A 26,140-nucleotide genomic window follows, 5' to 3' on the forward strand; every position below is an offset into this window, starting at 1 on the left:
AGACTTGCTCCTCTAAGACGACGTATCCTGTCAGACTATCGACGTGATGTAGTAAGGAGCGCGATTCGTCTCACCAGACAGCTTGTTTTCATTGCCCAATTATCCAATCACGATGTTCTCATGTCCACTGCTGTCGTAATTGACGATACAGCTGGCTCAATAAGGGCACACATATGAGTCGTCTACTGCAGACGTACGCTTTCAACAGTGTCTGTAGTACGACGTGCTCCAGAACTTGTTCCTGCGTTCCTTAGAACTGCACTCCGGTGTCATTTCAACTGAAGATGGTTGCCTGTTACGCTTTCCAGAGTCCACCCTCTCGAATGAGGAATGACCGTCCCGTGTCTTGTCAACAACCATCTCATTCGAATTCAGCATCTCACGAAATATTTAGGATTCTTGACTCAGTTTTTCAGTGTAGCAAGTGGGAAGCTGCAGTACACAAAATGGAAGCCAAACATCGTCGCTGTGGTCCTGAAGTCAGCTGATTGTGTGTAGTGTTACATTATGAATAATGTTTGTATAGTGTGTGCGGTGACTGGAAGTGAGAAATCAATCAAAGGTGTCGCACTAGCATATTACACAATTAAATAACTTCGAAGCAAAAAAAAATAAATAAAATGGTACAAATGGCTCTGAGTACTAAGGGACTTAACATATGAGGTCATCATTCCCCTAGAACATAGAACTACTTAAACCTAACTAACCTAAGGACATCACACAAATCCATGCCCGAGGCAGGATTCGAATGTGCGACCGTAGTGGTCGCGCGGTTCCAGACTGAAGCGCCCAGAACCGCTCGGCCACATCGGCCGGCTAACTTCTTTGCAAAACAGTATTGTACACTAGGGTTAAACCGAATAAGGTAGCATTGTTTTAAGCAGACTGGCCTTGTATTCTGGAGGATGGAGGCTCCAATCTTCATCCGAGCGTTCTCATTTAGGTCTCCATTGCTTTCTCTGTATTACTTCAGGCAAATGCCTGAATGGTTCCTACTTTAAGGCCACGGCCAACTACCTGTCCGATCCTCGTCAAACTAGACCTGCAGATAAGTAAAGCTCTGTGTACTGGATGTTTAAAAGAGTGTCACATATTCAAATATGAGGCAGCGTTGGTAAAACCTAGAAGAAAATATCCTGTAACTCTATGACTAGAAAACAATAGTTGCAGAGGTATGGGCTGCTTTACTTGTGATGAGTAATGTGTAGTATGCAGTGCTTTTATTTTGAGATGGACTGATGACCATAGATGTTAAGTCCCATAGTGCTCAGAGCCATTTGAACCATTTTTTATTTTCAGATGAGGCGGGATTCACGAGAGATGACATAGCAAATGATCGCAATAAGTACGGTTAGGCAGATGGAAATCTTCAAGCAATCATTGAGACGAGGCATTAGCTCGCTTCAGTATCAATGTATTGCCAGGAATAGTCGATGACAGACTCATTGGGACGTGCAATTTCCCAAACAGATTAAAACATGCCGCGTATCATCGATTTCTGCGTGATGAATTACCGACACTATTCAAGAACGTTACCCTTGCAGGAACGCAACGACTGAGGTCTTTGCACGATAGGTCACCACCACATTTACTACGGATTGTGTACAGTACCTCACCGTCACGCATCGTGGGCTACGGATTGGTTGAGGAGGTCCGATAGTATGGCCTCCCCGTTCAACGGACCTCAGTCCGTTGGATTTTTGGCTATGGGGACATTTAAAGACACTGATGAATGCGTAAGTCATCGATAACGTGTAGGCTTTAGAGGAGCGTGTGACCAAACCACGTGATGCAGTCCCAATTGAGACAGGTATATTTGAAAGAGTGCGTAATTACCTGCATAGAAGGAATGAGGGATGTGTCAGGATGAGTGGTAACCACGTCAGCACTGCCTGCCCCATAGTGGCTACTTCTACTCGTATGTGACAGACAAATGGTAATGTGATGACAGGATAGCCCATATCTCAAAAGCTACTGCTTTCTGGACATATAATTATAAGAACTTTTCTTCTAGTTTTGATCAACACTACCTCCTGTTAGAATACATTGGGGTAACAAAAGCCACAAAATACCTCCTAATACCGTGTGGGACCTCCTTTTGCCCGGCGTAGTGCAGCAGCTCGAAGTGGCATGGACTCAGCAAGTCGCTGGAAGTCTCTACAGAAATACTGAGCCATGCTGCCTCTGTAGCAGTCCATAATTGCGGTGCACGGTTTTGTGCTAGAAGTGACCTCTGGATTATGCCCCATTAATGTTCGATGGACTTTATGTCGGTCGATCTTGGGTGGCCAACTCATTCGCTCGAAGTGTCCAGCATGTTTTTCAGACTAATCGCGAACAACTGTAGTCCGGTGACATGACATCATTGTTCAGGGACACGAAGTTCATGAATGGCTGAATTTGGTCTCCAAGTAGCCGAACGTAAGCATTTCCAGCGGACCCAGTCCATTCCATGTTAAAACAGCCCACACTATTGCACAGTGCCTTGTTGACAATTTTGGTCCATGGCTTCGAGGGGTGTGCACCACACTCAAACCCTACCATCGGCTCTTACCAACTGAATTTGGGACTCATCTGACCAGGCCATGGTATTCCAGTCGTCTAGTACCCAACCAATATGATTACGATCCCAGGAAAGGCACTACAGACAATGTCGTGCTGTTAGTAAAGGCACTCCGATCGGTCGTCTGCTGCCATAGCCCATCAACGCCAAATTCGACCACTCTCCTAACGGACACGATCATCCTACGTCCCACATTGGTTTCTGCAATTTTTCACGGAGTGTTGCTTGTCTGTAAGCACCGACAACTCTAAGCAAACGCCGCTGCTCTCGGTCGTTAAGTAAAGGCCGTCGACCACTGCGTTGTCCGCGGTGAGAGGTAACGCTTGAAATTTGGTACTGTTGCCATACTCGTGATACTGTGAATATCGGAATATTGAATTTCCTAACGATTTCCGAAATGGAATGTCCCATGCATCTAGCGCCAACTGCCATTCCACTTTCGAAGTCTATTAATTCCAGTCGTGAGCTATAATCACGTCGAAAACCTTTTCACGTGAATCACCTGAATAAAAATGACAGCTCCGCTAATGCAATGCCCTTTCATATTGTGTTCACATAGCATATATGCATGTGTGCTTATCGCTTTCCCATGACTCTTTGTCACCTCAATGTGACACTTTGTTTAAACATCTTGTCTAAGAATTATGTTCGTATTTTTCCGTTTTTTGTAATACCAAAACATGACCAACATCTTCCAAGGCTGAATTAAACTATTACTACTAGTGCGACTAGTTCCACACACCAGCACGAAAACAAACGACGAAATTTTCCATATTAGTGACTCTTTCTCACATTCCACGTGTCATCAAAGCTTCTTTTTAGTTTAAGGGGGACCTGGAGGTAAAAAGATAGCAACTTCACCTCATACTGTGAGAATACATTAGTCTCTATCTTTAACACCTAGAAAACTTCGATTTTATGTGAACACTGCATAACAGTGTGTGAAGCAGTATTAGAAATTACACTACTGACCATTAAAATTGCTACACCAAGAAGAAATGCAGATGATAAACGGGTACGCATTGGACAAATATATTATACTAGAACTGACATGTGATTACATTTTCACTCAATTTGGGTGCATAGATCCTGGGAAATCAGTACCCAGAACAACCACCTCTGGCCGTAATAACGATTTGATGCGCCTGGGCATTGAGTCAAACAGAGCTTGGATGGCGTGTACAGGTACAGCTGCCCATGCAGCTTCAACACGATACCACAGTTCATCAAGAGTAGTGAGTAGCGTATTGTGACGAGCCAGTTGCTCGGCCACCATTGACCAGACGTTTTCAATTGGTGAGAGATCTGGAGAATGTGCTGGCCAGAGCAGCAGTGGAACATTTTCTGTATCCAGAAAGGACCATACAGGACCTGCAACATGCGGTCGTGCATTATCGAGCTGAAATGTAGGATTTCGCAGGGATCGAATAAGGGGTAGAGCCACGGGTCGTAACTAGAGATGGGCAAAACTGTTCTTTTCAGAGATTGGATCAGAACTGTTCACTCCCTGAAATGAATTAGCTCTTTCTCATGACTCACCACTCATTTACAATATAAAATAAATGGAAGGCACATTGCCCTTTAAACTTGGTTTATTCCAGTACTATACCTGTATTTTGATCTTATTTGATCCTATTTTGAAGTAACACAGATAATGAGTAAGAATTTTGTATTGTTTATTGAAATTTCCACGATATGACAAAGTTTTTGATTATTGATTTATTTTGCACTATCGTGGTTTTTTGGGTGATCGGAAAATGTTGTAACTTGAGATTTACATTAACAATATATTTGGCGATAACGTATTAAAATTTCATTAACCTCATACAAATACATCGCAAGCCATATATTTTTAAAGTGAACGTTTCCTTTCGAAGACGCCTAAAATCGCAAAATCCGTACCAGAATAAGAAAAAAAAATATAAATTTGACTGTAAAACGAAAGTGCTGCATATAGCCTTACGCAGAATAAAACAAGGAAAATATTGGTGTATCACATTTTGCGATACGTTTATCGGTTCGCTCGTAATTAAAGCGTAAATTCGAGTGTCTATAATAAAAATCCTATAGTAAGAGGAGTCATCAGGAACCTAATCTAATCAGTTTAAACAAATAAAAATAAAATAAAAGCAATTGATGTATACATAACATAATAATGTAATATACATAGCGGCATTACTACGAAGAACAATATCCAGTGGGGACGAACTCCGATGCAGAGGCGCTGAGTCGAGCAGGTCGAGCCGCGAGCTGTATTACTGCGTGAGCTGAGACCGCAGAGACCACAGTGACACCTGAGTCGCTTTGCTCGACGCTCTGGCTAGAGTCGAGACGGTGGGGCGAGCGTTGAGCGGGCGAGTTCCGAGGGAGGTGGTAGCGGTGAACTTACCCGCTCCGAGACAAATAGTTCGTTCCCTTGCGAGCGGGTTTTTGCAAGTAGTTCCTATGTTATCCGCTAGGTGGCTCTCTGTCCTGTTGCTCGCATCAACTGCCCAGAGGGCAGGACGTGCGACAGAGTGCGATGCGAAGTTACGCTGCGCCAGACACTGCGCGGCAGACGACGCACAGAGACGCCACGGCAATGTGAAACACAAAATCCAATGGGGCACTGCACAATGCAGGCAGCCAAGGTAGAAGCAGGGCAGAGGCCGGCGCTGGCTGTGTTGTGTGGCGTGCACTGTGCTGTGACCAGCAGAGGCGCTGCTGATATGCTCCGTCTCTCTCTCTCTCTCTCTCTCTCTCTCTCTCTCTCTCTCTCTCTGCCGTGGGAAACGTTTGGAGCTACCGTTCTTTTTTTCTGAATCACTGATTGTTCACTCCTTTGAAAGATTGAACTCTATGAATTAGTTCAAGAGCGGATCCCCCATCTCTAGTCGTAACACATCTGAAATGTAACGTCCACTGTTCAAGGTACCGCGAATGCGAACAAGAGATGACCGAGACGTGTAACCAATGGCACCCCATACCATCACGCCGGGTGATACGCCAGCTTGGCGATGACGAATACACGCTTCCAATGTGCGTTCACCGTGATGACGCCAAACACGGATGCGACCATCATGATGCTGTAAACAGAATCTGGATTCATCCGAAAAAATGACGTTTTGGCATTCGTGCACCCACGTTCGTCGTTGAGTACACCATCGCAGGCGCTCCTGCCTGTGATGCAGCGTGACGGGTAACCGCAGCCATGGTCTCTGAGCTGACAGTCCATGTTGCTGCAAACGACGTCGAACTGTTCGTGAAGATGGTTGTTGTCTTTCAAACGTCCCCATCTGTTGACTCAGGGATCGAGACGTGGCTGCACGATCCGTTGCAGCCATGCGGATAAGATGCCTGTCATCTCGACTGCTGTGATACGAGGCCGTTGGTATCCAGCACGGCGTTCCGTATTACCCTCCTGAACCCAGCGTGTCCATATTCTGCTAATAGTCATTGGATCTCGATCAACGCGAGCAGTAATGTCGCGATACGATAAACCGCAATCGCGATAGGCTACAATCCGACCTTTATCAAAGTCGGAAACGAGATGCTACGCATTTCTCCTCCTTAATCGAGGCATCACAACGTTTCATCAGGCAACGCCGGTTAACTGTTGTGTGTGTATGAGAAATCGGTTGGAAACTTTCTTCATGTCAGCACGTTGTAGGTGTCGCCACCGTCGCCAACCTTGTGTGAATGCTCTAAAAAGCTAATCATTTGCATATCACAGCATCTTCTTCCTGTCGGTTAAATTTCTAGTCTGTAGCACGTCATCTTCGTGGTGTAGCAATTTTAATGGCCAGTAGTGTATTTCAGCAAGATAATGCCCGTGCGCACGCGGCGAGAGTTTCCACTGCCTGTCTTCGTGCTTGTCATACACTATCTTGGCCAGCAACGCCGTCGGATCTCTCCGCAATCGCAAGCGTTTGCAGCATTTTGGACAGGGCCCTCCAACCATCTCGGGAGTCTGATGATCTGACGCGCCTGTTGTACAGAATTTGGCGCTGAATCTCTCAGGAGGACATCCAAGAACTCTGTCAATCAATGCCAAGCCGAATAACTTTGCGTAAGGGCGTGAGGTGGACCAACGCCTTGCTGTCTCGGTCAATTTGTGAAGCTCTTTCTTTTGAATAAAGCAGCCAGTACTTCTGAAATAGATCTCGCCGCGACGAAAAACGTCTTTGCTTTAATGACTTCCATCCCAACTCGCGTATCATATCTGCCACACTCTCTCCCCTATTACGTGATAATACAAAACGAGCTGCCCTTTTTTGCACCCTTTCGATGTCCTCCGTCAATCCCACCTGGTAAGGATCCCACACCGCGCAGCAATATTCTAACAGAGGACGAACGAGTGTAGTGTAAGCTGTCTCTTTAGTGGACTTGTTGCATCTTCTAAGTGTCCTGCCAATTAAACGCAACCTTTGGCTCGCCTTCCCCACAATATTATCTGTGTTGTTTTTCCAACTGAAGTTGTTCGTAATTTTAACACCCAGGTACTTAGTTGAACTGACAGCCTTGAGAATTGTACTATTTATCGAGTAATCGAATTCCAACGGATTTCTTTTGGAACTCATGTGGATCACCTCCCACTTTTCGTTATTTAGCGTCAACTGCCACCTGACACACCATACAGCAATCTTCTCTAACTCGCTTTGCAACTGATACTGGTCTTCGGATGACCTTACTAGACGGTAAATTACAGCGTCATCTGCGAACAACCTAAGAGAGCTGCTCAGATTGTCACCCAGGTCATTTATATAGATCAGGAACAGCAGAGGTCCCAGGACGCTTCCCTGGGGAACACCTGATATCACTTCAGTTTTACTCGACGATTTGCCGTCTATTACTACGAACTGCGATCTTCCTGACAGGAAATCACGAATCCAGTCGTAGAACTGAGACGATACCCCATAGGCCCGCAGCTTGATTAGAAGTCGCTTGTGAGGAACGGTGTCAAAAGCTTTCCGGAAATCTATAAATACGGAATCAATTTGAGATCCCCTGTCGATAGCGGCCATTACTTCGTGCGTTGCACAAGACCGATGATTTCTGAAACCATGCTGATTACGTATCAATAGATCGTACCCTTCGAGGTGATTCATAATGTTTGAATACAGTATATGCTCCAGAACCCTACTGCAAACCGACGCCAATGATATAGGTCTGTAGTTCGACGGATTACTCCTACTACCCTTCTTAAACACTAGTGCGACCTGCGCAACTTTCCAATCTGTAGCTACAGATCTATCGGTGAGCTAGCGGTTGTATATGATTGCTAAGTAGGGAGCTATTGTATCAGCGTAATCTGAAAGGAACCTAATCGGTATACAATCTGGACCTGAAGACTTGCCCGTATCAAGCGATTTGAGTTGCTTCGCAACCCCTAAGGTATCTACTTCTAAGAAATTCATGGTAGCAGCTGTTCGTGTTTCAAATTCTGGAATACTCCTTCGCGAGTAATTGTTCAGACCTGTCGAAGTCGCCAGAACTGGGGGTCAGATGAACCTGCGCATTGGCACGAGTTAGTCGGCGGGACACAGGCGGTGCTCGGTGGACAACATTGGCGGCGGGGCCCGGTGTGGCGTGATGGGCGCGGCCGGCCGCTGTCGCCGTCGCATGATTTGTGGCCTGAGTGGACTGAATGGAGAGAATTGAGAGGGCGGGCTGCACCGCGCCGCGCCACCCCACGCGTCTCCAGCTGCCAGAATTGCTTTTGACGTCCGACACACTAAATTCTAATTCGTGGAGATTAATTGCGCTTGTCGAGTTTCTTTCGGCCTCGGAGCAGTACGTCTTCACGGAAATTTCGTCCCCTCCGGGAGATTTAACGCTGGGAATATCGTGCCTCGTTAATGCTTCGGTGTAGGCTCGCGCCGTGTGGGCAGATGCATCTTCTCGACATTGACTTGGTTTTAGTAGGTACGTGCGATGAGAAAGTGTGCGCATACAATCCTACGTGGCAGCACGAGAATCGGAACGACGAACCGAACAATCTGTAGAAGAGGAAGATGACTACTGATAAATATTCGCGTATGCTCCCAGAAAAAGGGAAGTGAATTTATGTATAATGTTGACAGCAACGTCACTGGAAACGGAGTTGGCTGCTATTGGTTACTTGACGGTAGGCAGTTTAATGGTTCAAATGGTTCTGAGCACTATGGGACTTAACATCTATGGTCATCAGTCCCCCAGAACTTAGAACTACTTAAACCTAACTAACCTAAGGACATCACACACATCCATGCCCGAGGCAGGATTCGAACCTGCGACCGTAGCGGTCACGCGGTTCCAGACTGAAGCGCCTAGAACCTCACGGGCACACCGGGCGGCAGGCAGTTTAATGCTTACGTCCACCGTCAGATATAGTTACAGGAAACTATTACTTAAAGCTAGGAAAAAGCATTTATTACAATTTAGACGATATTCCTTGTTACAATCTATTTTACACTACTGGCCATTAAAATTGCTACACCACGAAGATGACGTTCTACAGACGCGAAAAGTAACAGACAGGAAGAAGATGCTGTGATATCCGACTGATTAGCCTATCAGAGCATTGACACAAGGATGGCGCCGCTGGCTGATATGAGGAAAGGTTCCAACCGATTTCTCATACACAAACAGCAGTTGACCGGCGTTGCCTGGTGAAACGTTGTTGTGAAACCTCATGTAAGGAGGAGAAATGCATACCATCACGTTTCCGACTTTGATAAAGGTCGGATTTTAGCCTATCGCGCTTGTGGTTTATCGTATCGCGACATTACTGCTCGCGTTGGTCGAGATCCAATGACTGTTAGCAGAATATGGAATCGCTGGATTCAGGAGGGTAATACGGAACGCCGTGCTGGATCCCAACGGTCTCGTTTCACTAGCAGTCAAGATGACAGGCGTCTTATCCGCATGGCTGTAACGGATTGTGCAGCCACGTCTCGATCCCTGAGTCAACAGATGGGGACGTTTGCAGGACAACAATAATCTGCACGAACAGTTCGACGACGTTTGCAGCAGCATGGACTATCAGCTCGGAGACCGTGGTTGCGGTTACCCTTGACGCTACATCACAGACAGGAACGCCTGCGATGGTGTACTCAACGACGAATCTGGGTGCACGGATGGCAAAACGTCATTTTTTCGGATGAATCCAGGTTCTGTTTACAGCATCATGATGGTCGCATCCGTGTTTGGCGACAACGCGATGAACGCACATTGGAAGCGTGTATTCGTCATCGCCATACTGGCGTATCACCCGGTGTGATGGTATGGGGTGCCATTGGTTACACGTCTCGGTCGCCTTTTGTTCGCATTGACGGCACTTTGAACAGTGGACGTTACATTTCAGATGTGTTACGACCCATGGATATACCCTTCATTCGCTCCCTGCGAAACCCTACATTTCAGCAGAATAATGCACGACCGCATGTTGCAGGTCCTGTACGGTCCTTTCTGGATACAGAAAATGTTCCACTGCTGCTCTGGCCATCACATTCTCCAGATCTCTCACCAATTGAAAACGTCTGGTCAATGGTGGCCGAGCAACTGGTTCGTCACAATACGCCAGTCACTACTCTTGATGAGCTGTGGTATCGTGTTGAAGCTGCATGGGCAGCTGTACCTCCACACGCCATCCAAGCTCTGTTTGACTCAATGCCCAGGCGTATCAAGGCCGTTATTACGGCCAGAGGTGGTTGTTCTGGGTACTGACTTCTCAGGATCTATGCACCCAAATTGCGTGAAAATGTAATCACATGTCAGTTCTATTATAATATATTTGTCCAATGAATACCCGTTTATCATTTGCATTTCTTCTTGGTGTAGCAATTTTAATGGCCAGTAGTGTAGATTTTCCTCCCACTTCATATCGCATAGCAGCGTTAGACGTATATTTCTAATTAATTTGAAGAATCCCAGAGACAGATTTCTCATGTTGTACTGAAAGGTGACGAGATTTTTGCTCTGAAGTATTCTTGTGTCGCATGTATCCACAATTATTGGAAACTGTAATTAATTAGATGATGTGCTGTTGAGTATCATCGCTGGAGTATCATAAGGAACTCTAGAAATCTTTGAGCAAAATTTCCACTCAGTGTTATGAATGGCGGCTGTTTTTAGATGTGAATGAATGTAATACACTGAAGAGCCAAAGAAACTGGTACACGTACCTAATATCGTGTAGACCACCAACGAGCACGCAGAAGTGCAGCAACACGACGTGGCATGGACTCGGCTAATGTCTGCTGTCGGGCTGGAGGGAATTGACACCATCAGTCCTGCAGGTTGTCCATAAATCCGTAAGAGTACGAGAGGGTGGACATCTCTTTAGAACAGCACGTTGCAAGGAATCCCAGATATACTCAATAATGTTCATGTCTGGGGAGTTTGGTGGCTACCGGAAGTGTTTAAACTTAGAAGAGTGTTCCTGGAGCCACTCTGTAGCAATTCTGGTTGTGTGGGGTGTCACACTGTCCTGCTGGAATTGCCCAAACCCGTCGGAATGCACGATAGACATGAATGGATGCAGGTGATCAGACAGGATGCTTATGTACGTGTCACCTGTCAGAGTCGTATCTAGTCGTACCAGAGGTCCCATATCACTCCAACTGCGCACGCCCCATACCATTACAGAGCCTCCACCAGGCTGAACATGCTGACATGCAGGGTCCATGGATTGATGAGGGTGCCTCCATCCCCGTACACGACCATCCGCTCAATAAAATTTGAAACGAGACTCGTCCGATCAGGCTACATGTTTCCAGTCATCAACAGCCCAATATCGGTGTTGACGGGCCCAGGCGAGGTGTAAAGCTTTGTGTCTTGGAGTCAAAGGGTACTCGAGTGGGCCTTCGGCTCCGAAAGCCCGTATCGATGATGTTTCGTTGAATGGTTCGCACGCTGGCATTTGTTGAAGGCGCAGCATTGAAATCTGCAGCAATTTGCGGAAGGGTTGCACTTCCGTCACGTTGAACGATTCTCTTCAGTCGACATTGGTCCCGTTCTTGCAGGATCTTTTTCCAGCCCCAGCGATGTCGGATATTTGATGTTTACCGGATTCCTGATATACACGGTACACTCGTGAAATGGTCGTACGGGAAAATCCCCACTTCATCGCTACCTCGGAGATGCTCTGTGCCATCGCTCGTGCAAGGACTGTAATACCACGCTCAAACTCACTTAAATCTTGATAACCTGTCATTGTAGCAGTAGTAACCGATCTAACAACTGCCCCAGACACTTGTTGTCTTACATAGGCGTTGCCGACTGCAGCGCCGTATTCTGCTTGTTTACATATCTCTGTATTTGAATGCTCATGCCTATACCAGTTTCAAAAATGGCTCTGAGCACTATGGGACTTAACATCTATGGTCATGAGTCCCCTAGAACTTAGAACTACTTAAACCTAACTAACCTAAGGACAGCACACAACACCCAGCCATCACGAGGCAGAGAAAATCCCTGACCCCGCCGGGAATCGAACCCGGGAACCCGGGCGTGGGAAGCGAGAACGCTACCGCACGACCACGAGATGCGGGCCCTATACCAGTTTCTTTGGCGCTTCAGCGTATAATGTCTGTTACAAAGAGTGAGACACCCCTAAGGTATCTGATTACAAGATTACTGCTCAACATCTTGAACGCTTTCATCGTATAAGTATTTCAGGGTATAAGTGTTTAGGAGTAATACCAAAGATAGTTTTGAAACTAGGCAATCACGTAAAATAAGTATTAGGGAAGGCGAATGGAGGGCTTAGATTTGTTGAAAGTTTGTTGGGTAAATTATGTGTAAAGTATTCCTAAAGGAGCCCGCCCGGCTGGCCGCGCGGTCTAACGCACGGCTTTCCGGGCGGGAAGGAGCGCCTGGTCCCCGGCACGAATCCGCCAGGCGGATTTGTGTCGAGGTCTGGTGAACCGGCCAGTCTGTGGATGGTTTTTAGGCGGTTTTCCATCTGCCTCGGCGAATGCGGGCTGGTTTCCCTTATTCCGCCTCAGTTACACTATGTCGGCGATTGCTGCGCAAACAAGTTCTTCACGTACGCGCTCACCACGATTACTCTACCACGCAAACATAGGAGTTACACTCGTCTGGTGGTCCACCGGGGGCCGACCCGCACAATAACCCTGGCTCCGGGGAGGGGCGGCGGAGGAGTGAAGTGGACTGCGGTAGTCGTCGTGGGGGGACGGAGCCTCTCCGTCGTTTCTAGGTCCCCAGTTAACATACACTACATACAATTCCTAAAGGACATCCGATTTTAGAGTACTGCATAAGAGGCGCGCTGCTCGGATGGTAACCGGTCAGTATAGCCCATACGAAAGTGTAATAGAAGTAAATGATGAATAACTGAAACCCTCAGCTGCCGACAGGTGTTGATGATATACCTCGATGTGGACAGTTGAAAATGTGTGTCCCGACCGGGACTCGAACCCGGGATCTCCTGCTTACATGGCAGACGCTCTATCCATCTGAGCCACCGAGGACACAGATGAATAGCGCGACTGCAGGGACTTACCCCTTGCACGCTTCCCGTGAGACTCACATTCCCAACTGTCCACAATTCTACATGTGTAATGTACCTTATAGGAGATCCCGGGTTCGAGTCCCGGTCGGGGCACACATTTTCAACTGTCCACATCGAGGTATATCAACAACACCTGTCGGCAGCTGAGGGTTTCAGTTAGTCATTATTTATTCCAGGGGAAAGCTGCACGGTCATCAACAGTATTCTGTTCTTTCGAGAACAGTTACTGTCTTCACATATGTAATATAAGTGTTTGGGGAACTTAATGGGAAACCTTGGAAGAAAGACGACGTGGCTTTAGCGTAACGCTGTTGCCTGGAAAACCTCTATTCGAAGAAGACTATTCGATCATATTGTCACCTCCGTCTTATAACTCCCGTACCAATCGTGAGAATAACGTGAGGGAGATGCGTCCACGTACAGAGGCGCATACGCTGCGCTATACAATTAAGGGATCACTTTTTCGAAACTCTGTTATTGTCTCCCATTGCGACGCACAAGTTTGAAATTTGGTTCAAAGGTGCCTCCAGCTTTCCTCTGTAATTGTGCAAAAGTGTGGCGCTCTCCTAAGTCACCGTCGGCCTCGGTGACGCTTCAAACAGCGGAGTGTCGACACACGCCAGAGGCCAGAGTTCAGAAGTTCATGTGAGGTGTAAGATGGGTTGATGATGTCACATTCGCAATAAATATCACCACATTTCTGCCCAACGCAATAATGGACGTGTCAAATGCTGGGAAGGTCGTCGTACGCTCTCTTACGCATAGTTCACCCCTTCTTGTGACACCTCTGAGATGGAGGTCAGAACCGCGACGCCCAGTGTTGGTTTCATTGGCATCCTTTGTGCCACCTCATGAGACCTTTTCTTGTCGATTCTGAGCAGCGGTATGTTTGAAATGTTTTCCCCGGCCACCCATAAGGAAACCCCGTGAATTTAAGGGTGAGCGACACGGTTCTGATCTCCATCGCAAATGCGTCAAAAGAAGTGGTGAAATATGGGTAACAGAGGGTGCGACGACCTTCCCATCATTTGACACGTCCACGATTGCGTTGGTCAGAACTGTGGTGAAATTTGGTCAATGTGACATCATTAACCGATGTTACACCTCACATGAACTTCTGAGTTTGGCCTTCTTGCGCGTGTGTCGACGCCTCGCTACTTCAAGCGTTGCCGAGCTTGGGAGACAATTACGGGGTTTCGAAAAAAAGATATTTTAATTGTGTTGCGCAGTGAAGATAGACGTTTTTCCCTCAATCAGTACACGAATGAAATAGAAAAGATAATCGATTAAATTGGTGCGATGTGACCTGCGCCATGAACCTTTTAGTGGCGTGCGGAGTTTATACAATGTGAATAAAAATTACGCATACAAAATTTTTGAGTGTTTAGAGGAGATGAAAAAAAAATTTTTTTATATGACAAAAGTATCAACAGATGCATCATTACCCCGCTAGGTGTTATTGAAGCTTTTGAAGCTAGTCATTCTCAGAGACGCTGTTCAATCTGTCTCGCTGAATATTATTTTGGAGATATTTCTGCAAATGTTTACATTAATGTACCATTGGCATATAACACGCTCAGAACGACCAGGTATTTCACTAATAATGGCTAGCATCAGCCAAAGGGGCAACCTGCTATTCTGGAATGTATATCAGTATATTATATATCAAACCGTTCATCTTCACCTTCCCCTCATAACAAGAAATCCAGAGGAATGAGGTAGGGAAAATGTGGCGGTCACGATATTGGGCCACCAGTCCCAATCCAACGACTAGGGAAAACACTGTCTAAATATTCTTTAACTTCAGTGGCGAAGTGTGGTGGTGGGGCCCCACCATGCTGGAACCGTGACCATTGCCTAACTGCTAGCGAGACATTCTCCAACGTTTCTGGTAGTTTTTCAAAGAGAAAGATTCGGTAATTTCCTCCACCGAGCCTTTTAGGCAGTCAGTTGGTCGTGAACAATACCAACTGTCCAGCCCACATTTTTGTGGTAAATCTCTGTTAACGTTAGGATTCATGAGTTGCCTTAATGATTTCGTACTCCTAGACATGGCTGCTGTTGCTGTTGAATATTCCTTCCATTATGAAAGCAATCTCATGGTAACAAAAGCGTTTCTTTTCATCTCGTCTAATAACTCTACAAATTTTTATACGTAGTTTTTCTACACTCTGTGTGTAGATTGTGGCGAAACTATTCTGAAAATACACTCCTGGAAATGGAAAAAAGAACACATTGACACCGGTGTGTCAGGCCCACCATACTTGCTCCGGACACTGCGAGAGGGCTGTACAAGCAATGATCACACGCACGGCACAGCGGACACACCAGGAACCGCGGTGTTGGCCGTCGAATGGCGCTAGCTGCGCAGCATTTGTGCACCGCCGCCGTCAGTGTCAGCCAGTTTGCCGTGGCATACGGAGCTCCATCGCAGTCTTTAACACTGGTAGCATGCCGCGACAGCGTGGACGTGAACCGTATGTGCAGTTGACGGACTTTGAGCGAGGGCGTATAGTGGGCATGCGGGAGGCCGGGTGGACGTACCGCCGAATTGCTCAACACGTGGGGCGTGAGGTCTCCACAGTACATCGATGTTGTCGCCAGTGGTCGGCGGAAGGTGCACGTGCCCGTCGACCTGGGACCGGACCGCAGCGACGCACGGATGCACGCCAAGACCGTAGGATCCTACGCAGTGCCGTAGGGGACCGCACCGCCACTTCCCAGCAAATTAGGGACACTGTTGCTCCTGGGGTATCGGTGAGGACCATTCGCAACCGTCTCCATGAAGCTGGGCTACGGTCCCGCACACCGTTAGGCCGTCTTCCGCTCACGCCCCAACATCGTGCAGCCCGCCTCCGGTGGTGTCGCGACAGGCGTGAATGGAGGGACGAATGGAGACGTGTCGTCTTCAGCGATGAGAGTCGCTTCTGCCTTGGTGCCAATGATGGTCGTATGCGTGTTTGGCGCCGTGCAGGTGAGCGCCACAATCAGGACTGCATACGACCGAGGCACACAGGGCCAACACCCGGCATCATGGTGTGGGGAGCGATCTCCTACACTGGCCGTACACCACTGGTGATCGTCGAGGGGACACTGAATAGTGCACGGTACATCCAAACCGTCATCGAACCCATCGTTCTACCATTCCTAGACCGGCAAGGGAACTTGCTGTTCCAACAGGACAATGCACCTCCGCATGTATCCCGTGCCACCCAACGTGCTCTAGAAGGTGTAAGTCAACTACCCTGGCCAGCAAGATCTCCGTATCTGTCCCCCATTGAGCATGTTTGGGACTGGATGAAGCGTCGTCTCACGCGGTCTGCACGTCCAGCACGAACGCTGGTCCAACTGAGGCGCCAGGTGGAAATGGCATGGCAAGCCGTACCACAGGACTACATCCAGCATCTCTACGATCGTCTCCATGGGAGAATAGCAGCCTGCATTGCTGCGAAAGGTGGATATACACTGTACTAGTGCCGACATTGTGCATGCTCTGTTGCCTGTGTCTATGTGCCTGTGGTTCTGTCAGTGTGATCATGTGATGTATCTGACCCCAGGAATGTGTCAATAAAGTTTCCCCTTCCTGGGACAATGAATTCACGGTGTTCTTATTTCAATTTCCAGGAGTGTACATAAAGTTACGCGTGCACTGCTGTGTAGCCTGGAAGCAATCTGGATTGCTGCTCACGCGGTGCATACATGATTTGTACCGTGTGAAGGTACAATAACGGTACTGCGAAGAGGTGTCCATATAAACAGTGATCTGGAAATGCTTAGTTTTTTAATTGTGAGGTTGTCACGCACGGCTTGCCAGTTTAAGAATCCTTTCGTGTAGTTGTCCTCTGCTGCATTTTACGAACCGCATCCAACACCTCACACAAAGTGTTGCAGCCCGATCGAACGTGCCTGCCACTGTCTCGCATGCTTCCGCAGCTCGTTCCAGGAGAGATACTGCATCATCGATACGTGTTGCGTAAACCGTCGGCTTTACGTTAATGTTTGAAAATCCAGTGAATTTAATCAGGTTGTCATGGATGCCAATTAATTGGCCCATATTTATGCATCAACTGACGAGGACAACGACAATTAATTAAGGTGCATTCGAACAGGCGCAATGAAGTGTCTGGGAACTTCATAATGTGTGAAGTACACCACTCATCTACGTTATGGGGAAATGTGTTACGCGAGAAACAGTCGTAATTCACTCGCGTAAAGCTGACAAAGTAACCATAAATATCCGTCCCTAAGCATTTCCGGATTCATGCTGATAATAGTTTGTCTTCTTTTTTTGTATGAGGAATCCGGTTTCTAAATATTAAACATTGTTTTCAATACTTGCGGTATATGTCAGGTGTTCCAGAACTACCACACCAAACCGAGCGAGGTGGCGCAGTGGTTAGCACACTGGACTCGCATTCGGGAGGACGACGGTTCAATCCCGTCTCCGGCCATCCTGATTTAGGTTTTCCGTGATTTCCCTAAATCGCTTCAGGCAAATGCCGGGATGGTTCCTTTGAAAGGGCACGGCCGATTTCATTCCCCATCCTCCCCTCACCTGAGCTTGCGCTCCGTCTCTAATGACCTCGTTGTCGACGGGACGTGCCCGCATCTCGTGGTCGTGCGGTAGCGTTCTCGCTTCCCACGCCCGGGTTCCCGGGTTCGATTCCCGGCGGGGTCAGGGATTTTCTCTGCCTCGTGATGGCTGGGTGTTGTGTGATGTCCCTAGGTTAGTTAGGTTTAAGTAGTTCTAAGTTCTAGGGGACTGATGACCATAGATGTTAAGTCCCATAGTGCTCAGAGCCCTCGACGGGACGTTAAACACTAATATCCTCCTCCTCCTCCTCCTACCACACCAAGCATATTTCTTGCAATTGTTACGCCGTAACTTTTTCCCATAAAATATTTCTTATGTAGGCCGTTTAGGAGGGATTCGATAGCGAAACACACGTCTCCTGCTGACTGCAGGAAACTGATAAAATTAGGTCAACTTCAGATTTTCGAATTTGAAGATTGTACAAAATAGTCTCGTTGCATAAAGATCTCAAAGATGAAATTTATAGGAAAACGAGTGAACTTAAAATGCCACAGTATGTCCCTGGGTTCTCTGGTGGCAGAAATTACTTTAAACAAGATTATTCCTAGTTTAAGGGTTAAGTGAGCGGGCCTTGATTTCTCTTGTCTGAATTCTTTCGACACGTCCATTTAACCATACTAATTTTGGACCATCTTTCCGTTTGAAATTCTGAAATTGACAAGGTTTACGCAGGTTCCAGGAGATTCCTGGAAATGTGAGATTCAGCGTTTAGTTGAGCCTTAATGATAAACCTAAATAGCATTTAACTCGAAATTGCATGCTGTCATCTTTTTTGTCAGAAAAGACTGTTTCGGTAGGTCAGATAAACCCTGTATAATGAAGAAATAGGTCCTGTGACCGAGCGGTTCTAGGCGCTTCAGTACGGAACCGCGCGACCGCTACGGTCGCAGGTTCGAATCCTGGATGTGTGTGATGTCCTTCGGTTAGTTAGATTTAAGTAGTTCTAAGTTCTAGGGGACTGATGACCTCAGATGTTAAGTCCCATAGTGCTCAGAGCCATTTGTTAAATTTCTTTTGATTAGCATACACTGTCCAGGTCTTGGATTCTATCAGTGAAGAATTTTGCAAGCCGATCACATATTTTCGAAAATATTCAGAGTGCTTGTACCGTTGAGAGCAGTAGGCAGTATCGTACGGTTCCGAATCCATTTCAGAAATCAAAGAAAGCGGAAGCCCGCGCCCGTTATTTACCATATATCAAAGAAAAGCGTTGAGCCCCTCGTAGGCGTTCCTCTCATGGTTCTTTCATTTAGTATTATTACTCATTTCATTTCAGCTGAGAATTACTCTTGATGTAATACCTTAAATTACGCTGCGACCGAACCGAGTGGGCTGCAGAGTGCAAGCATAAGGAGCTGTTTCACACAATAGCCTACGCTTCTGTGCTAGCTGGTGTGGCGGCCACGTAGAACTGCTTTTACGTGAAAGTTGAGGTTGCTGCTCCTATCATAATAAATAATTGTCAGCTACTCATATCTATATAGTTTCAGTGCATGAGATTTTAGAAACTGTGATGGCCAGGGCAAAAGTCGAGCACCTTCTGTATCGAAGTAGGTCAGGACAAAAGGTGAAACATGCGACCTTGCGTTGTCTTGTTGAAAGATAACGTCATGAGGACCTCAAAGACAGAGGACAGCCACCGGCCTAAACACGTCAGAAATGTAACAGCTGTTGTCCAAATTATCGGATATGCGAATGGAAGGTGATCGGGTTGTGTGCTAAGTAGCACCCCACACAATCACGCCAGGAGCTGGGCTTGTATGAGAATGACGAATCCAGTGTGACAACATTTGTTCTCCTCGGAGATACACACACATATACTTTCATCGTGATGATGTGCGCAAAACCTAGAGTCGTCTAAACGGACCACGGGGTGCCCCTCTTGTATCCCGTATTGTTGGGCCCACCGCTGTCGGGGCGTTTCTGTTTGCCCCGCTTCAAGGCAAGCTGCAACAATTATCCCTATGCTGACAGTCTGTGGTATTCCAGACGTCGTCACACTGTATGTGTGGATACTTATTTTGGTGCGAACAAGCTCATTTCTTGAATCCAGATGCGTGACGTAGCCTTACGATCCTGTACGGCGTAGCGAAAAATATGACTCCTCTCGGGCGCTATTCGCGTGGGGCCGTTGAGATCCTGCATGGTATCGAGTATGGCGCTGCTGAATCCATCAGTTCCATATTCGCACGACGGTCGCGAGATCCCAACCAACATAAGCAGTAATATCGCGGAACAGTAAACCGCAGACTCGACAGGCCACGATCCTGCTGCTGTAGAATTCCGAGACGTCCTGAAAGACATTTCTCTTTCTTATGCGAAGGATAGCACGGTCTTCTCACAATGAAGCAACATTTAAATTCTATCACTGAATGAAAAACCCGCTGCGTAATATTGCCTTATTTTCAGAACGGATACACCGCGACACCTACTTCATGAGGTTGCGCTCTAATGCTGTTCATTCGCATGTCCAAGCGTGTAGCACACTTCATGCCAGCTTGACGTTCGCTGCGTGTCACATTCGTGCTATACGTGTAGACAGTTTTGCTGCCGGGACAGTCCCCACAAATAATCGCTTGTGGGCAACGTAAGTGAAGCGCTCGCAATCTCGTCAGTAAACAGAAAAGAAGAAAAATGTGTTTATGCTGAACCTGACTGTGCCAGTAGGGCTTTCTCGACGGCCACGCCGGCTGAAGCGGCGCCAGCGAAACCCGAGCGGCTGCGTCCGCAGCTGTCGCGGGCGACACGGCGCGGGGCTGCGGTCTAATTGCTGGAGCCGCCTGCGCTGCTTACTCACACAATGGCGGAACAATCGCGTTACGCTTTTGTCGTACGCGGCCATTGTCTCACGCACTGGCCTGCGACAGATCCGGAGCCACGCTACCAACTACGCGCACGTTGGGCCCTGTCGTCATCTCCAGGAACACTGACGATTTTCAGCTGCTTCACTACGAAACTGGATCAGAAGGCAGCATGTAGAACATTCGACTATGATCCAAAAACAAAAAATGGTATGCTGACGATGCAAAAGCCAAGTTTTAAGAAACGTTCTGTAATCCCAGGCTCGAACAGGAGACAGATTAAATTCGTAGTGGGGCTAGTGACAGGCCATGAGCACTTTAAGAAACACCTGCAAATGATGGACATTCATAAACAAGATCCTAGGTGTAGTGTGTGTGGTGAGGCTGATGAATCTGCACCACACCCAATCTTCCAGTGCGAAGCGCTGGAGATCGAAGGACCCAGAATATTCGGGTCATCAACTCCTGAAGAAATTGAGACACAAGGAACTAGTAAAGGACCTCCTACTGCTGTTTCAGAGTACCGATTGGCTTCACTAGAATCACAGAGATTGTAACCGCATAAGCCGGCCGCTGTGGCCGAGCGGTTATAGGCGCCTCAGTCCGGAACCGCGCCGCTGCTACTGTCGCAGGTTCAAATCCAGTGATGAGTTCCGCTTCGAACTGAGCCCCAATGACCAGCCAAGACGTATCTGGTGACGCCCCAGACAGCGGTCGGATACCAATCTGGCTGTTGCCCTCCATGCGGCCAGACAACCACGAGTGATCTCTTGGGGTGGCATTTCTTTTCATTGCGGGACCCCTTTGGTTGTCATCCGACGCACCCTTAACAACACATCGGTACGTCGACGATATTCTACGATTCGTTCTGTTGCTCTTCATAGCGAGCCGTCCTGGGCTTACATTTTAGCAAGATAACGCCCGCCCGCATGCGGCGAGAGTTTCTAGCGCTTGATGTCGTGCTTGCCAAACCTACCTTGGCCAGCATATCGCCAGGTCTCTCCCCAGTTGAGAATGTTTGGAGTGTTATTGGCAGATACCTCCGACCAGGTCGGTTATCGACGATCTAACGCGCCAGTTGGACAGAATTTGCCACGAAATCCCTCAGGAAGACATCCAACAAATGCCAAGCCGAATAACTGTTTGCTTGAGGTGGACGAACGCGTTATTGAATCGCTCAATTTACGAAGCTCTTTCCCATGAATAAATCATCCACTTTTTCGGAAATTGTAATTATTTGTTTGTCATACTTCGCTTATGGCAAGATCATAATGAAGTTGGTCTGCCGTTGAATCACTTTTGATGTAACTGTAAAATACAAATGATATGATTGTGTTGCGAATAATATGTAAGTGAAAGGAATGGTCAGGACGCACTTTGAGGCTAGGAGGTAGGTGTAAGGCTGGTATCGCATAGATCATCTGCTTTCGATGACAATGTGCGAGGTGGTGCTGTGGTCAGTATAGGGAAATCGTGTTCGGAGGGAGTGGGGTTTAGTCTCTGTCCGACCATCCAGGTTTACGTTTTCCACGGTTCCTCCAAATTCTATAAGGCAAATGTGTGGAGAGTTCCTTTTAAATGGATGCGGCCGTTGTCCTTGCCCGTCAGAAGATTGTTTTCCCCTTCTATTGATCTCGTCGTCGACTGGGCGTAAATCCAAATCTCGGTCGACATATAATGTTCAACTGAGGCCTGTGTCTTTACTCCACTGGATACAGCGGATACATTCGCATTTTACGCACACACTGACTACACAGCCTGTCCATAACGAATTGCTCGCGATATTCAACCAGATTTAGACTGTAAAAATTGCATCCAGTACTGCGACTGGAACCAGATACCTCTACGTCGGTGGACACAGTATTACGGTGATTTACTAACTCTACCTCTGGGCCGAAGCGGTTCCTATCATACAAGTAAAATATCAAATATGAGGGGGAGTCGAAAAGTTTCTAGCCTAACAAATAAAGAATGGCAGAAATTTCATAATACCAATTTATTTTTTAATATAATATCCGGGTACACTAATACACTTGCGGGCACGCTCAGATAACTTCTGCAAACCATTCAAATAAAAGGTCTTCGATTTCGAGTCCAACCAAGCTTTCACAGCATCACTCACTGCATCGTCATTGTCAAATCGTCGTCATTTGAAGTCTTTATTTAGGTTTGGGAAAAGAAAAAGTCTGACGGAGCCAAATCTGGAGAGTATGGCTGATGACGTAACAATTCGAACCCGCATTCACACAGTGTTTCCAGTGTTGCGAGGGCTCTGTGCGCTGGTGCGTTGTCCTGATGCAAAAGAACTCCGCGCGCCAATTTTCCGCGCCTTTTTTTCTTTATCTCTTCTCTCAAACGACGCCGGAGGGTTCAATAGTATTATGTATTAGTAGTTACGCCCTTTTGTAAGTAATCCTCCATAATTACCCCTTCTGCATCCCCGCAGACCGATGTCATCACCTTACCGGTTGAAATTTGCACCCGGAATTCTTTTGGGGTAAGGGATGAAGGATGTTTCCATTGTTTTGACTATTGTTTTCTCTCAGGATCAAAGCGGTTTCGTCCATTGTCACATGCCTTGCAAGAAAGCCGTCTTTATCCGCTTCAAATCGGCGGACGATTTCTTGACAACACTGCACACGCTCCTGTAAAAAATTGTAAATTTGTGGTAAGATCTTATGGGACCAAACTGCTTAGGACATCGATCCCTAAGCTTACACACTACTTAATCTAACTTAAACTAACTTACGCTATGGGCAATGCACACACCCATGCCCGAGAAAGGACTCGAACCTCCGACAGGAGGAGCCGCGCGGACCGTGACGTGACGCCACAGACCGCGTGGGCTACCCCGCGCGGCTCACGCGCTCCCGTCTCTGATCTGCATTCAAGTCTTTCCGGACCCACCGAGATGAATCTTTGCGCATTCCCAAAATATCCACAACAATGTCATTTATCACGCCAGTGGAAGATTCCAAATGTGGTTTCAATGTGCTGCAACGTTGTTCGAAGATCCTGCAAAATCGTGTCGTGAATTGCAGTCACTGTTTCATCAGTGGCAACGGTGACAGGCCTCCCGCTCCTTGGCCCATCTTCCACGCTCATTCGTCCACATTTCAAGTCGAACACCCATTTTTCACTGTTGCGTAAGACGAAGTACTGTCCTTAAGTGTATTCCGCATGTCCTCCGCAATTTTCTGGGGCATCATTCCCCTCAAATGAAGATATTCTACCACAGCACGGTTTGTGATTCTCTCGACATTCCCCATTTTCCTTACACTACGGTATACAACGCATCCTAGCGGCAAAACTAACGAAATTTGACTTCCATACCCACAAAGGGTCACCATAAAAGTAGGTGGTGTTGTTCGTGCGAGACATTACGGTAACTATCTCAGACCAGAAAATTTTCGACCGCCCCTCATATTCTCCCTTATAATAAAACAAAAACGGGACTACAGGTTTATATCAATTGATCCAAGTGGTTTCTGTCGCAGTATTACAGAATATACATTCACACAGCGCCGGCCGGTGTGGCCGTGCGGTTCTAGGCGCTTCAGTCTGGAACCGCGTGACCGCTACGGTCGCAGGTTCGAATCCTGCCTCGGGCATGGATGTGTGTGATGTCCTTAGGCTAGTTAGGTTTAAGTAGTTCTAAGTTCTAGGGGACTGATGACCACAGATGTTAAGTCCCATAGTGCTCAGAGCCATACATTCACACGGGGAAAATCATGAAGCTTTAGTCATAAGATGCGCATTGTGTCTCTCCTTGACTATGTTGCAGGTAGTGAGGTAGTAGCCAAGTTTATCCAACGGTCGACGAAACACATACAGATCTGAGCACTATGGGACTCAACTTCTGAGGTCATCAGTCCCCTAGAACTTAGAACTACTTAAATCTAACTAACATAAGGACATCACACACATCCATGCCCGAGGCAGGACTCGAACCTGCGACCGTAGCGGTCGCGCGGTTCCAGACTGTAGCGCCTAGAACGGCTCGGCCACTTCGGCCGGCTCGCACACCTTAACTCAGCCCACTCGAAGAAAGTCGACTAACTTCATGGTACTCCGCAATGCTTACACTCCTTGCCAACCTCACTGTACGTAAGCAGTGTTGAGTGCTGTAACAATAAGGAGCCGTCTAAAGTTTATACGTGAGCAATGCCGTGCGTACTGATTCCTAATACTATTTACAAAAATGAGCGAAGAGGTTGCATCTGCCCTTCCAGCGACTTGCCACCACCTTTCGTGCTACTTCTGCGACACATTAACTAATCCATTACATGTTCGTTTCTTTTGTAAGCTATAAGCTGGCTGCTCTGGGAGAAGTTTGTGGGGGCCTGTCTCAGCAATCAGTGGGCTACGAGTCGATCGCTAGCGTTCGCTCGCAGTATCCACGGCTCTGCTGCCATGTTCAAGTGCTTTAATGCCCAGTACCAGCTACGTTCATTGAACATCCTTAGATGTCTAGAACATAGCTGAGTAATTTGATATACACGAAAACAGTTTCAGTAGCGCGTGAAACAGTTTTCCAAGCGTGCCAAATCACTCCGTTGACTATTATGTCACCTGAAAGTGTTCAATGAACGTAACCTGTGGTAGAAATTAAAGCTCTGGTAGGGTTTTACATATACCTTAGTACGTATTAACAGCTGTTACTACATAACGCATGACATTTTCGTATAGGTATCAATCTTTTCGAAGGAAATTTTAATGTGTCTCCGTAGTTCTGGCAGACCTTTATCGTAGGTGGTACAAAAACTGAATATATCTCAAAATTGCATTTCAAAAATTAGCCCAACTTATTGGGCTAGCGTTACTGATGGTATCTGCTGCCGGAGTCAAATTTCTCGTATGCAAGTGTCCTGCTTGTAATGGTCTGAACCACGACGAAAAGGCGTATGTAAGCTAATTGAGAGAGCGCACGAGAGACATAAACTTTCGGCGCGTTGGGAACGTACTGCACTATGATATGGGTATTATCTGCGCCGTAGCTGCTTACCGTACCGTTCTTACCATCCTTTTCCATGTGTAATGACATTCGTGAAACAGATTCAGAGATTGTCCTCGTATGTCAGACCTTGCGGCAATTGCAAGCAGTTGATCTTTGCAAGAATCGTTTTTGTAATATCTTCCAAATGGCCTGTTGTGGAATTTTTTGCGTTCCCCCTTACTCCTTTCATCGCTGTCTGCGGTCGATGCAGGAAAATCACCCGCACGCGCTCAACCGTTTCTTCGCGTTTCTACAGACACAGCTGATTTCTCCTGCGCTTATGAACCGTGCATAGCATCGCCGAACAGGGTTGTCACTATGTGAGACCTCGTTCTAAAGTCTCGTTGCCCTGTTGTCACAAACTGACGCGAAAATTGAGCACAATATACAGGGTAACATTTTTCAGTGTCTTTCGTCACCTTATTAATACCAAAGTGTTGGGTTCTCTTGGTGCAAAGCGGAAACTGTTTGCAATAAAATAACAGTTTTTGAGTTCACTGGTATGACAACAAAGTTCTGCATTATTATTTCAATAAAGGCAACTACGGCACCTTCGCGAAACTACTTCAGTTATTTGTAATAATCGAGTGTTTCACTTCTGTGTTTCAGTTGAGTGAAATTAACTGCCGAATACTTGCAAGATAGTTACTTTGCAATAGTAATAATACGTATTGTCACCATCAAAAAGTAC

General features: G+C 47.0%; 1 protein-coding gene and 1 non-coding gene across 5 annotated transcripts in view; one reads left to right on the plus strand and one right to left on the minus strand.

The window, feature by feature from the left end:
* LOC126183309 (protein sickie-like) overlaps window positions 1–26,140 on the plus strand; it is a 701,479-nt gene that overhangs the window by 263,237 nt on the left and 412,102 nt on the right. The gene's annotated exons all lie outside the window — the stretch shown is intronic.
* Trnat-ugu (transfer RNA threonine (anticodon UGU)) lies at window positions 12,944–13,018 on the minus strand. Its single transcript has one exon. It is a non-coding gene; the product is annotated as a tRNA-Thr (tRNA).

This window comes from Schistocerca cancellata, chromosome 4 (genome assembly GCF_023864275.1).
Source record: "Schistocerca cancellata isolate TAMUIC-IGC-003103 chromosome 4, iqSchCanc2.1, whole genome shotgun sequence".
NCBI classification, from domain to species: Eukaryota; Metazoa; Arthropoda; class Insecta; order Orthoptera; family Acrididae; genus Schistocerca; species Schistocerca cancellata.